Below are 12,445 nucleotides of genomic sequence, written 5' to 3'. Positions count from 1 at the left end.
TTTCCTTTGCCAGCTAACATCCTAACTTGGTGATTGTGGCCGAAGCTTGAGTGGTGTATTTCAGGGTATCCTGGATCTGAGAGACAAGACATCTCAAGAGCAGAAGCAAGCAAATTGTGTATTCAGAGCAACACAGAGGGTTAGGGTTTTAGCCAACATGCACACACTTACACACATGCAGACATAAGTTCATAAGTTCATAAGTTCATAAGGTTGGAAAGGACCTATAAGATCATCTAGTCCAACCATCCTCCTATCACTATCTCTACCCAACTACTAAATTAAGTCCTTTAGCACCTCATCTAAACGCTTCTTGAACAGCGCTAGGGATGGTGCCTCAACCACCTCCCTAGGCAGGCCATTCCAGTGCCTGACCACTCTTTCAGAAAAGAAATGCTTCCTCAGGTCTAATCTAAATCTTCCCCGGCGCAACTTGTGGCCATTCCCTCTCGTCCTGTCATTACTTATCAGGGAGAAGAGGCCTACCCCCTCCTCACCACAACCCCCCTTCAGGAAGTGGTAGAGTGCAATAAGGTCTCCTCTCAGCCTCCTCTTCTCCAGACTGAACAATCCCAGCTCCCTCAGCCGCTCCTCATAAGACTTGTGCTCCAGACCCCTCACCAGTTTTGTTGCCCTTCTCTGAACACACTCCAGGGCCTCAATGTCCTTCTTGTAGTGAGGGGCCCAAAACTGAACACAGTACTCGAGGTGCGGCCGTACCAGAGCTGAGTACAGGGGGATGATCACCTCCCTGCTCCTGCTGGCTGCACTATTTCTAATACAGGCCAGGATGCTGTTGGCCTTCTTGGTCACCTGGGCACACTGCCGGCTCATGTTGAGCCGAGCATCAACCAACACCCCCAGGTCCTTTTCCTCTCTACATTCTTCAAGCCATTCTGCCCCAAGCCTATAGCATTGCATGGGGTTATTGTGGCCAAAGTGCAGGACCCGGCACTTGGCCTTATTGAACCTCATCCCATTGAGCTCAGCCCAGCTGTTCAGCCTATCCAAATCCCTCTGAAGGGCCTCCCTACCCTCAGGCAGTTTGACACATCCTCCCAGCTTTGTGTCATCTGCAAACTTACTGAGCTTACACTCAATTCCCTCGTCTAGGTCATCAATAAAGATATTAAACAAGATGGGCCCCAAAACTGACCCTTGGGGGACAGACATAATGCATTATTAGCTATTGACACTTGAGAAATGGCAAACCACCAGAAAGAAGAGAGAAAAGGAACATGCCACTGGTGGACGCGATAGGCAGTGCCAGCAGGGCGTCCCCTGCTTCAAGGTGCACTTTTCCTCTCCCATCCACCACAGACTCCCCCCTGCTCCTACTCTTCTCAGGGTCTGCAGAGTTTTTTCCATTTGTACATCGAATCCGCGTGGCCAGTGCATGATGCGGAGCCCAAGTGGAACACCTGCTTGCAAAACAGAATAAACTATTAAGGTTAGCTCTCTTAGAATATGCCTTTGTCTCAAATAATGCATGGTTATAAAAAAACTATTTTGATTAGCGAATTGAAAGAGAGTTGATCATTCTAAACCACAAAATCATCCCTTTGCCTAGGATTCTTTTCCAGGTTTTTGTCTTTGCAAATTAGAAAAAAGGCTAATTGATGGGCTAATAACATCATAATGACACATTAAAAGTGCTATTTCCATAAACTCCAGCGTTGGCAACATCAAATCCTGTCTAATTCACACTCGATCTACCACTAAAATAGAAGAAGCACACAATCCCAGTAATCATAAAGGCTGGAAGCTATTTTCTGCCTTGAGAAACATATCATGCTGGAATCCATATAGGACTAGTCCCTGTGGAAACACAAGCATATCCACGACCCCAAGTTACCAGTGGTAAGGGACCTTCCCAATGCCCTGTGGCCATATTCCGAACGTTAACCATTGGCCGTTCCTTGAGCATTGGGGAGACCCCAAAATGACGGTCCACAGGAGTTGTATCTGAATGATCACGATTCAAAAAATTCAGCACAAGCAAAGCTTTACATAATCTTTCTTGTGGTGTATCTCCCATATTCCCCCTTTTTTGTTTATTAAGAATGGATTTCAGTGTTTGATGAGCACGCTCAATGATAGCTTGTCCGGTGGGAGAATGAGGAATGCCTGTAATATGTTTAATGCCCCATTCTTGGAGGAAAGTTCGAGTGGCCTTAGAAGTGTACACAGGCCCATTATCTGTTTTTATAGTATGTGGGATCCATAGCAGCATAGGCAGATAACCAGTGTTCATGGGTATCGCGACTGCGTTCACCTGTATGTGCTGTGGCAAATATGTATGAAGAATGAGTATCTATTGTTACATGGACAAATTTTAGATGGCCAAATTCGGTAACATGAGTGACATCTGTCTGCCACAGTTGAAGAGGCACTGTGCCACAGGGATTTGTCCCAATTTGAGGCAAAGGGGCAATTGCCTGGCAGTCTGGGCATGTTAGAATAATGTTACGGGCCTGATCCGCTGTCAATTGAAATTGTTTTTGTAAAGCTCTCCTATTCTGATGAAAAAAATTGATGAGAGAGTCGCGCTTGCTGGAACAACTGAGGTGTAGCAAAGGCAACAGTGGCTTGATCAGCCTTACGGTTGCCCTCAGCTAAAGGACCAGGCAATGTAGTGTGTGATCGAATATGCATAATAAAATAAGAGAGAGTACAGTGAGAGACATAATGTAAAACTCGCTTGAGCTGCACAAACAAAGCAGAGTTGTTAACTTCCTTAAGAAAAGATCCTTCGATCCGCTGAATGATACCTGTAACGTACAAAGAATCAGTTATTATATTAAGCTTTTGATTTGAAAAAAGTTGAAAAGCTCGGACTACGGCAGCGAGTTCTACAACTTGAGGTGATCCATCCACAACATGTACATCTGACTGCCATTGTGTAGCAGTCGCATGCCAGAGAACCACTGCTCTATGTGTCTTGCCGGAGCCATCTGTAAATACAGTAACAACATTAGGTACTGGAACATGTGAAAGTAAAATATTAGGAGAAAGGGACAGATCACTCAAATTATGCAGTAACTGATGTTTGGGGGGATGGGTGGAGACCTGTCCTGTATAGCCTGCCATAGCAGTTTGTAAAGTGAGTGACTGTGCAAGCAACCAATCTAAATCTTTTTTAGTAGCAGGTATGTAGATGCAATCAGGGTCAAGAGCTCATAAAATTTGTAAACGATGACCTCGCTGTATTAGCATTGCAAACATCTCCACTCATGATGTAATGGTTTTTGAAAAGGTATGTGGTAAGAATTTCCATTCCAGGATAATGAGAGGACCTTTTCTTGAGGTATCCCACTGACATAACAAGCTATATGGCTGATACGTATTTGATATTATTACAAGAGATACTGGTAGTGATAAACAAACATGATGGCAATATCGATGTTGCAGTGATGTTATTACAGAGTCTAAGCATTGTAACGCTTGTGGTGTTAACTGTCTTTTAGAGGTTAAATCCAGGTCTCCTTTGAGTAGCTGGAACAGAGGGTGCAACTCTTGAGTAGTAATACTCAAAAGCGGTCGTAACCAGTTGATGGTTCCTAACAATTTTTGCAGATTATTCAATGTCTGTATGTGAGGTATTATTTTGAGGATTTGTGGCTGAATGGTGTGAGATGTAATTTTTCATCCTAAATATTTCCATGGAGAACCAAGGTGCACCTTTTCTTCTGCTATTTGTAAACCAACAGATTGAACTGCCTGCCTTACAGGCATTAAAGTGTCCTTTAGACTCTCTTCTCGTTCTGCTGCTATTAATATATCATCCATGTAATGATAAATAAGGATGTGGGGTCTAGCTTCTCATACTGGTTGTAATGCATTTGCTACAGTCAGTTGACATATCGTTGGACTATTAAGCATTCCTTGTGGTAACACAGTCCAGTGATAGCGCTGAGCAGGGCTTTGTTGGTTGATGGAGGGCACTGAGAAAGCAAATCGTGGTGCGTCTTTTGGATGAAGCGAAATGGTAAAAAAACAGTCTTTTAAGTCAATGACTGCTATAGGCCAATTCGATGGTAACATTGAAGGTGAAGGGAGACCAGGCTGCAATGCCCCCATGGGCTCAATTACTGCATTGACAGCACACAGGTCCTGTAGAAGCCTCCATTTTCCACTCTTCTTGAGGATAACAAACACTGGAGTATTCCAAGGGCTGGTGGTAGGCACTATGTGACCAGCAGCCAGTTGTTCTGGAACTAGCTAGCTCATGTAAATGCAGCAACTTTTCCTTTGTTAAGGGCCATTGATCTACCCAGATTGGTTGCTCTGTTTTCCAAACTAGGGGTATAGGTTGCTGCCAACCAACGGCCCTTACTGAAAATTTGTTTGCAAAATCATGCCCCACTGACTTAAAAGATCATGACCCCACAGAGTATAGGGAACTGGCAAGATGTCACAGTGTGAGCAATGTGACCATCAGGCCCTTCAAAAGATAAAATTCGGGCACTTTGTTTGGGCTGCTATAAGCCCCCAACTCCTACAATAGCAGAACTAGGGTATTTTAGTGGCCATTCAGAGGGCCAGTCGCTTGACTTAATGATGGTAATATCAGCTCCGGTATCCACTAAGCCTAATAACTGCCTGCCATTTTACTAGACATGATAATAATGATTTGTCTTCTGGTACTTGTGTAGTCCATAGCACAGTAGGCTTGTCTGTGCTTCCAAATCCCCCAGTGTGATCCCCAATAACAAGTTTAGTCATAGAATGAAAAGGGATTAATTGTGCTATTTTTTGGCCTTTGGGGATAAAGCAGAGAGGTGAGGGTGTCCATGCCATTATCTTAATTTCCCCAGTGTGGTCATCATCTATAACTCCTGGTAAAACAAAAAGTCCTGTCCGTGCAACAGAAGAACGTCCTATCAGGAGGGCACTGCGCCCATCCCCAAGGGGGCCCATTACTCCTGTTGGAATAAGAGTTACGTCAGTATCAGTCAGTGTCACTGACTGGGCGGTGGCCAAATCCACTCCTGCGCAGCTGGCAGTGGCTGGTCTGAGTGCACTGGCCAGGCAGCAGCCAGCCGATTCGGGACTGTCATAGCACGCTGTCTCGCGCTCTTATTCCCATTTCTCGGCAGATCGCAGCGCTGTGCAGCAACAGGGAGTTTAGATCGGCAGTCTCTCGCCCAGTGTAGCCCCTTCCCGCACCGGGACAGGGTCGAGTAGGAAGAGCAGAAGCATTTTTATCTGCTTTTTTGGGCTTTTTACAGTCCTTTTGTACATGACCAGGTTCCCGACAGTTGTAACAATTTATTTTTTGAGCTGTCCCTGCATCAAGTCGGGCTGCCAGGGTGTCTGCTAGCAAGTCCATTTTATGGTCCCTACATCTTGACAGGCTTTAATCATGTCAGCAATGGATGGATCTGCATTCTTTAAGGATTGTAGGACCTTTCTACAGTCTGCATTTGCATTTTCTATTGCTAATTGCTTAAGCAAAGCCTCCCGGGCAGCTTGATTTTCTACTTGTCTCTCTAGCATATTTTGTAAATGGTCAAGAAATTTAATGTAGGGCTTGGCAGCCTCCTGCCTAATTGATGTAAATGATGTGTTAGATGAATTAGTGTCGTGCTATCTGACAGATAGCACGCAACACCAAAGTCTTAACTTGTTCCATCTGTGCCTGAGCCTGAGGTATTGCCCGGACCCCCCTCCCCCATGAGTCCCACTATGCCAATGTGATTGAGGTTATTCAGATTATTCATAGCCTGGATGGTAGCCAGTTCCCGATACTCTGTCATAAACATGGTGAATTGCATGGGAGTGTGAAACATGTAAAGGTGATTCACGTCAAAGATAAAAAGTCAAAGCTGCTGACACAATACTTTCAAACTGGCATTAATTCCAATTGGCATGTGAAGTTATTTAAAGGAGTAAAATTTCCTTGTGAGACATGGAAGGATAGAACTTTATCTGCATTTCAAACACCAGCCTTGTATAACAAAAGGCGCATTCCTCACACCAAGGGGTGAAACTAACACAGACCTTGGAAGATTAGCCTGGAATGCACCGAGGGATGGATCAGAAACAGCCCTCATCCCAAAAGACCACCTGAAGGAGAGGGCTTCAGGGAATTTAATGCATCATGAGAACAGCTCCTCCGCAGCACAAACAAATACAAATCATCTCGATAACTGCCGCGGCGCCTTAATGCCTCTATTATGATTGTAGATGGGGGCCAGTGGTCCTTTTTGGGGTACTTAGCTTGGAGAAGCTAATCCCTGGAAAAGGACCACGTGGTGCCAAAGGTGCTACTCCCTTACTGATTTATCTGTTGGGCCAGCTGTGTTAAGCTTATTGACAGGATACCCCTCCTAACAAAATACCAGTGAGGGGCTCTCCCCCTTCAAGGTTTGAAGATTTACATCAAAATCAACCCTTAAGTGTAATCCTCTCTGTAAATCAGAGTTTGGAATGTGATGAATATGTATGAACTATACTTTTAAATAGGTATTCTTTCTTTCTTTGCGGTGTGTCGTTGGTGGAGCGAGACTCCCTGGCACACCCAGCGCTGCTTGCTTATTGCTTTTCACCTTTTGATTATAATAAAATATTCTAAAAACTCAGATTGGACTCTGAGCGTTTATGACAGGAGACAGAATTGTTCGTAACAAAATTTTCCAATCGTGAGGGGTCATAATATAACAGTCACCAATTGCAGCCAAAAGATGATATGTAAAGGGAGACTGAATTCCATAATCTCTCACTGACTTCCTTAGTTCCTTCACTGCCTCGTAAGGCAGGGATTCCCACCGGGAGCGCTGATTTGCATGATACAACGTATCAGCATCACCCCGTAATATTGCTTCTTGTCTGCACTGCTCTAAAGTATGCTGTAGAAAAAAATTTCTCTCCTGCTCCCTTCAAGTTATCATCAGGAGGGAAAATGTTCGATTTGTCGCCCGGATCTACTGAACCAGGATCTGAAAGATCCTCTGGTTCCGGTTCGTCCTCATTTTTTACCAAGTTACAGGCAGGCTGCGGAGCAGAAGCAGTAAGCAACGTAACCGGAGCGGAAGGCGGCAGGGGAGCGGCGACCAACGGGGGCGGCGCGATGAGCGATGGGGGCGGAACATAGGGCGGGAGCGCTGCGAGGAGGGCAGAGCAGAGGGTGGCAGAGCGGGAAGCAGAGCGGAGGGCGGAGCAGAGGGCGGAGCGGAGATGAACAACGGACGCGGAAGGGAGGGCAGGAGCGCGGGGGGGCGCTGCGATTTTTCTTCTCCCTGGTCGAAGGGGTGGTCCGAGCCGAGGATCGGGTCCGGGCAGGGGCTGCTTCCCGAATCGGAAGGCAGAGGCGGCGGTGGGAAGGAGGGCGATAGAGAATAGCCAGAAGGACTTCTTCCTTGTCGAATTTGTTTAAGCCCTTCCATTATTTGGTGCCAAGCAGGTAGAAGTTTGGCAGCCGTTCTGTCTTTAGTAATAGAAGCCTCCCAGAGTTTTGTGCCAATTTTGTCCCAGAGTTCTCCATCAAGAGAGAACCCAGTTTTCAGAAATTCAGGGACATTTTTGCTTATCCATTTAAGAAAAGTAGCTAGTTATGAATTAGATACAGGCTGATCCCCCCTCACCGTAGTACTTCGAGATTTACTTGTTGCTCTTTTGTTACTGAACTCCCTATAATTCCCGACTGCTCACCTTCTGTCCTGCAGAACGGTGAAAGCTCACGTGAAACAATCTTTCTGAAGTTCAGTCGGGCAACGCTGCCGGACCAGGCTCGCTCAGCCTCAGCTTGATTTGCACCACGCAGTGGGTGCCATTTGCAGCATCTCGGGCACAGACTCAGATGTGAACGATCCAAATCGTTTATTACAGGTTTTAACATCCCTTATATACTTTCACAATTTATCTCTTGTAACTTTCCCACCCGCCTTTACATATCAACAATATAACTTCCCAAAACAGTTCTTAACCATGTATACAGGCGATGATCCAATCAGGGCTGTGAATCTTTCCAAGCCATGCACCCTTCTTCCAACTAGGGCATGCCATCATGCAGCTTACTTGAACTTGTTTACCTCTTCTTCTGAAAGTGTCCTTGGTTCTCAGCCTTCCTTTCTCATGCTGTCTATCCTGTTCCACAACTACAGCTCTAAATATAATTTTGTATTCCCACAAATCTCAATCCCAAACGAACCCCTAAACCCTAAACCAAAACCTAACACAAACCCTAACCCTAAACCAAAACTAACCCTAACAGAAAACCTAAACTTAAACCAAACCCTAACCCTTACCCTAACCCTAACACCAACCACAACCCCAAACTAACCCCTATCACCTAACCCTAAACATAAACCAAACCCTAACCCTAAACCAAACCCAACACTAACCCCAAAACCTAAATCCTGACACTAACACTAACACTACATGCTAACACTAAACTTAACCAAAACCTAACCCTAAACCTAAACCTAAACCCAAACCCAAACTAACCCCATCCCCTAAGCCTAAACCTAACCCTAACCCTAATTCTAAATCTAAATCCTTACCCTAAAACCTAATCCTAAACATAAACTCTTACCCTAAACCCTAAAACTATACCCTAATCCTAACCCGAACTCCAACCCCAACATTAACACCAAAACCCTAACCCTACATTCTATACCTAACCCTAACACTAACCCTAACCCTAAATCTAACCCTAACCCAAACCCTAACCCCAAATCCTAAACCTAAACCAAACCTTAACCTTATCCCTACCTCTAAACTTAACCCTAACCCTAAATTTAAAACTAAACCTCAACCTAACCCTATCCCTAAACTTAATACTAACTCTAACACTAACCTTCACCCTAACCCTAATCTATAACCCTGAACTATAACCCTAAACCTGACCCTAAACCTAATCCTAGAACTTTCTAGAAATTTTTATACTGGTTATAAAATCTTTCAAATCTTTTCAAGTAAGCAGGTCCGAATGGACGGCTGAAGGCTGGCTGTAATCGCTCGTAAGCATGGATTAAGCTTGAAAAAAATTTGTGTCTTCTACAGTTCAGAAAGCAGAACGCTAATCAGACGGCTGACTTGCACTGAAAAGCGTCTCATCTCCACTTGGCCTGATTCCAACATTGAACAGTTAACTCTTGTAAAAGTCTCCGGTAATGGTGTTTTATGAAAAGATGGGCTGCTCCTCTATATTAGTGAGGGGGAATTTTCTGTTCTCGGCCGGCTATGGAAGCATTTGCAAAGACTGATAGACATCAGACCTTCATTAAAGTACACATTTTCACAGTTTTCTTTAACATATCTTGATTTCCTTTTTGATTTCTCAGAAACACAACTTCAGTCAATTTTTCCTACTCATACGCATGGACATTACTGATTCCTTCCCCTAAATTGTATGCTCTTCTGAGGTTAGTAAAGGCAAAATGTGAGTGAAGCTGGCTCCTCTCGCAGATTCTAGTGTCTGCCACACCAGATCGAATATTTCCCCAATAAACCTCATCGCTGGAGCATCGAAGATGAGCCCATACGAATCTGAGCCGAATCAGCAATGAACGTCAAACTCGAATCGCTCTTAACCGCTGATTCCGCCTGAAACGCTTCAATCGTGGTTTCTGCTGCTTGAGCTGCTGAAGAAAGACGCGAATCAGCCGGCTGCCGTGCACTGAAGAGCGGCTTTAAGCCGCAGCCTGCTGCAGTCTGATACCAACATTACAATTATAACCCATAAGATATGTAGAACAGCAATGTTAGTGTGCGCGAAAGATTCTTTTAGTTTTTTGCTCGGATACCGTGTTCAATGTATGTCTGCATCAGACGTTCCTTTCCATCCACGTTTTCATACATTTTTCTGAACGTTTTTGATGTCTTTATTTTTCCTACCTGCAACATTGTCTCTCCGCGTTTATTTTTCAAAGGACATAAGTCATTCCATTTCCAATGTTAGTGTGGGGGAAAGATTCTGCTCCCTTTCTGCTCTGCTACTGTGTGCAATGGATGTCTGCATAGACGTTCACCTCCATCCATGTTTTCATACTTTTTTTCTGACCGTTTTTGATGTCTTTTTCTTTCACCACTGAATCATCGTCTCTCCCCTTTTATTATTCGTTCACACGGAAATTACTGATACCTTTCCCTTAATTAAATGATCTGATCTTAGTAATGTAGATGCAAATTGTAAGTGAAGCTGGCCCCTCCCCCAGATTCAGGTGTCTATCCCACTGGTTCGAATATTTCCTAAACAAACTTCATCAGCGGAGCATCGAAAATGAGCCCGTACGAAACTGAACCGAATCGGCAACGAACGTCACACTTGAATAGCACAACTGCGAATTCCGCTTGAAACGCTTCAATCGCGGTCACTGCTGCTTGAGCCGCTGAAGAAAGACGCGCTTCAACCGGCTGCCGTTCACAGAAGTGCGGCATTAAAACGTAAACTGCTGGGGTCTGCTTCCAACATAAAAGTGATTATCCTTTTAACAGACTCCGTTCCTGGCGTTGTCGATAGAGATGGGGAGGACCCCAGTGTAAGGCTGGGGGAAGGATTCTTTTCCCTTTCTACTCTGTTACCATCGGCAATATATATCTGCATCAGACGATCTTTTCCGTCCACGTATTCATAATTTTTTTCTGAATTTTCTTGATGTCTTTTTCTTTCACCACTGAATCATGGTATCTCCCCGTTTATTTTTCTGTCACACAGACATTACTGATTCCTTTCCTGAAATTGTATGCTGTTCTGATCTTACCAATGTAGATGCGAAATTTGAGTGAAGCTGGCTCCTATTGAAGATTCTGGTGTCTCTCGAATTGGACCGAATATTTCCCAACAAACTTCATCACCGGAGCATCGCAAGAGGCGCTTGTACGAAACTGAGCCGAATCAGCAACGAACAACAAACTCGAATCGCTCTTAACCGCGGATTCCGCTTGAAACGCATCAAGCGCGTTTTCTGCTGCTTGAGCCACTGAAGAAAGACGCGCTTCAGCCGGCTGCCCTGCACTGTAGCCGATTCTGACCTGCTAAGCTGAATAAATTAGAGAAGTTTTTATAGCACGGAAAAAACACCTATAAACTTAGTGGAATACTATTTTTAATTTTTATTTAATTTTGAACATTTTAAAATTGTTCAGTACTACTTTGTAATGTTGAATAAAGTCGAAATATGTTTGAAATTCGTTGTCAGGATCTTATACATTCCATGATAGCTTCTTTCTTTGACTGATCGCGTGCGATTTTTAAAACAAGAGAAATGAGTACAGCCACGGATTTATTGCAAGTGTGTTTAAATGAACAACACTTATGCAGAGCTTTATCTCAAGCAGAAAAACAAAATGTCATGTTCTATAATATGTCAATTGGCAGCTCAGTATTTGCCCACACCCAAAATTGATTTTAACAATATCAATAACATTCCAAGTAATCCTAATCCTAAATCTAGTCATAAAATGCAAACAAACCCTGTTTCTTACTCAAATATTAAATCAAATCCTAACCCTAACATAAAATCATCCCAAACCCTAACCCTTACCGTAAACATAACCTTAGCTTTAACCATAACACTAACACCCTAACCCAAACACTTCAACAAACCAAAACTCTAAACCGAGCACTATAGCTGATCCCATAGACCCTATCCCTTACTCTAGGACTAAAAACCAACTAAACTTGAAGTATATCCCTATGCCAAATACAAGCACTAAACGTGTTTAAAACACTATTCCTATTCCTATTTTTGAACCTTATCCAATCACAAAACAAATCCAGGGCTTAACCCTTCTTTCACCCTAACGCTCATACTTACCCTACACCACGCTTAACAAGAAATTTAACCCTACCTCTATTCTTTAAACCTAGCACTAACCCTATACCTAACTATTACCCTTAAATTAAACTAACCCTAAGCCAAACCCTAATGCTAATCCTAACTCTAAACATAACCCAAATCCTAACCCTAACCCTAACCCCTAACACTAACCCTAACCCTAACCCAACAATAACCGTAACCCTAACCCTACCCTAACCATAAGCCTAACCCTAACTTTAACCTTGAACTTAACCCCAACACCAACTCCAAACCCAACCCAAACCCCAACTGTTATCCCTAGCTCAACCACAAGCCAAACCCTAACCCCGTAACCCTAACCCTAACCCTAACCCTAAACCAAACCCTAACCAATCCCAACAACTATCCCAACACCAGCCCCACCCTATCACTAACACCAACAACCCCAACCCAAACAATAATATCTAAAAACTAACGCTAACCCTAACCCCAACCCCAACCCCAACCCAAACCCCAACCAAAATCCCAACCCCAACATTAATGCTAACCCTAACCCTAAACGTAATCCTAACCCTAACCCTAAACCTAAGCCTAACTCTAACCCAAGTCAGAACCCTAACCATAAACCTAACCCCAACCCCAACCCCAACCCAAACCCCAACCAAAATACCAAACCCAATATTAATCCTAACCCTAACCCT

Source organism: Cyrtonyx montezumae, unplaced genomic scaffold (genome assembly GCF_038088225.1).
Source record: "Cyrtonyx montezumae isolate F1298 unplaced genomic scaffold, pur_monq_1.0 scaffold_47, whole genome shotgun sequence".
In the NCBI taxonomy this organism is placed as follows: domain Eukaryota; kingdom Metazoa; phylum Chordata; class Aves; order Galliformes; family Odontophoridae; genus Cyrtonyx; species Cyrtonyx montezumae.
Note: the sequence above shows the minus strand (reverse complement) of the source record.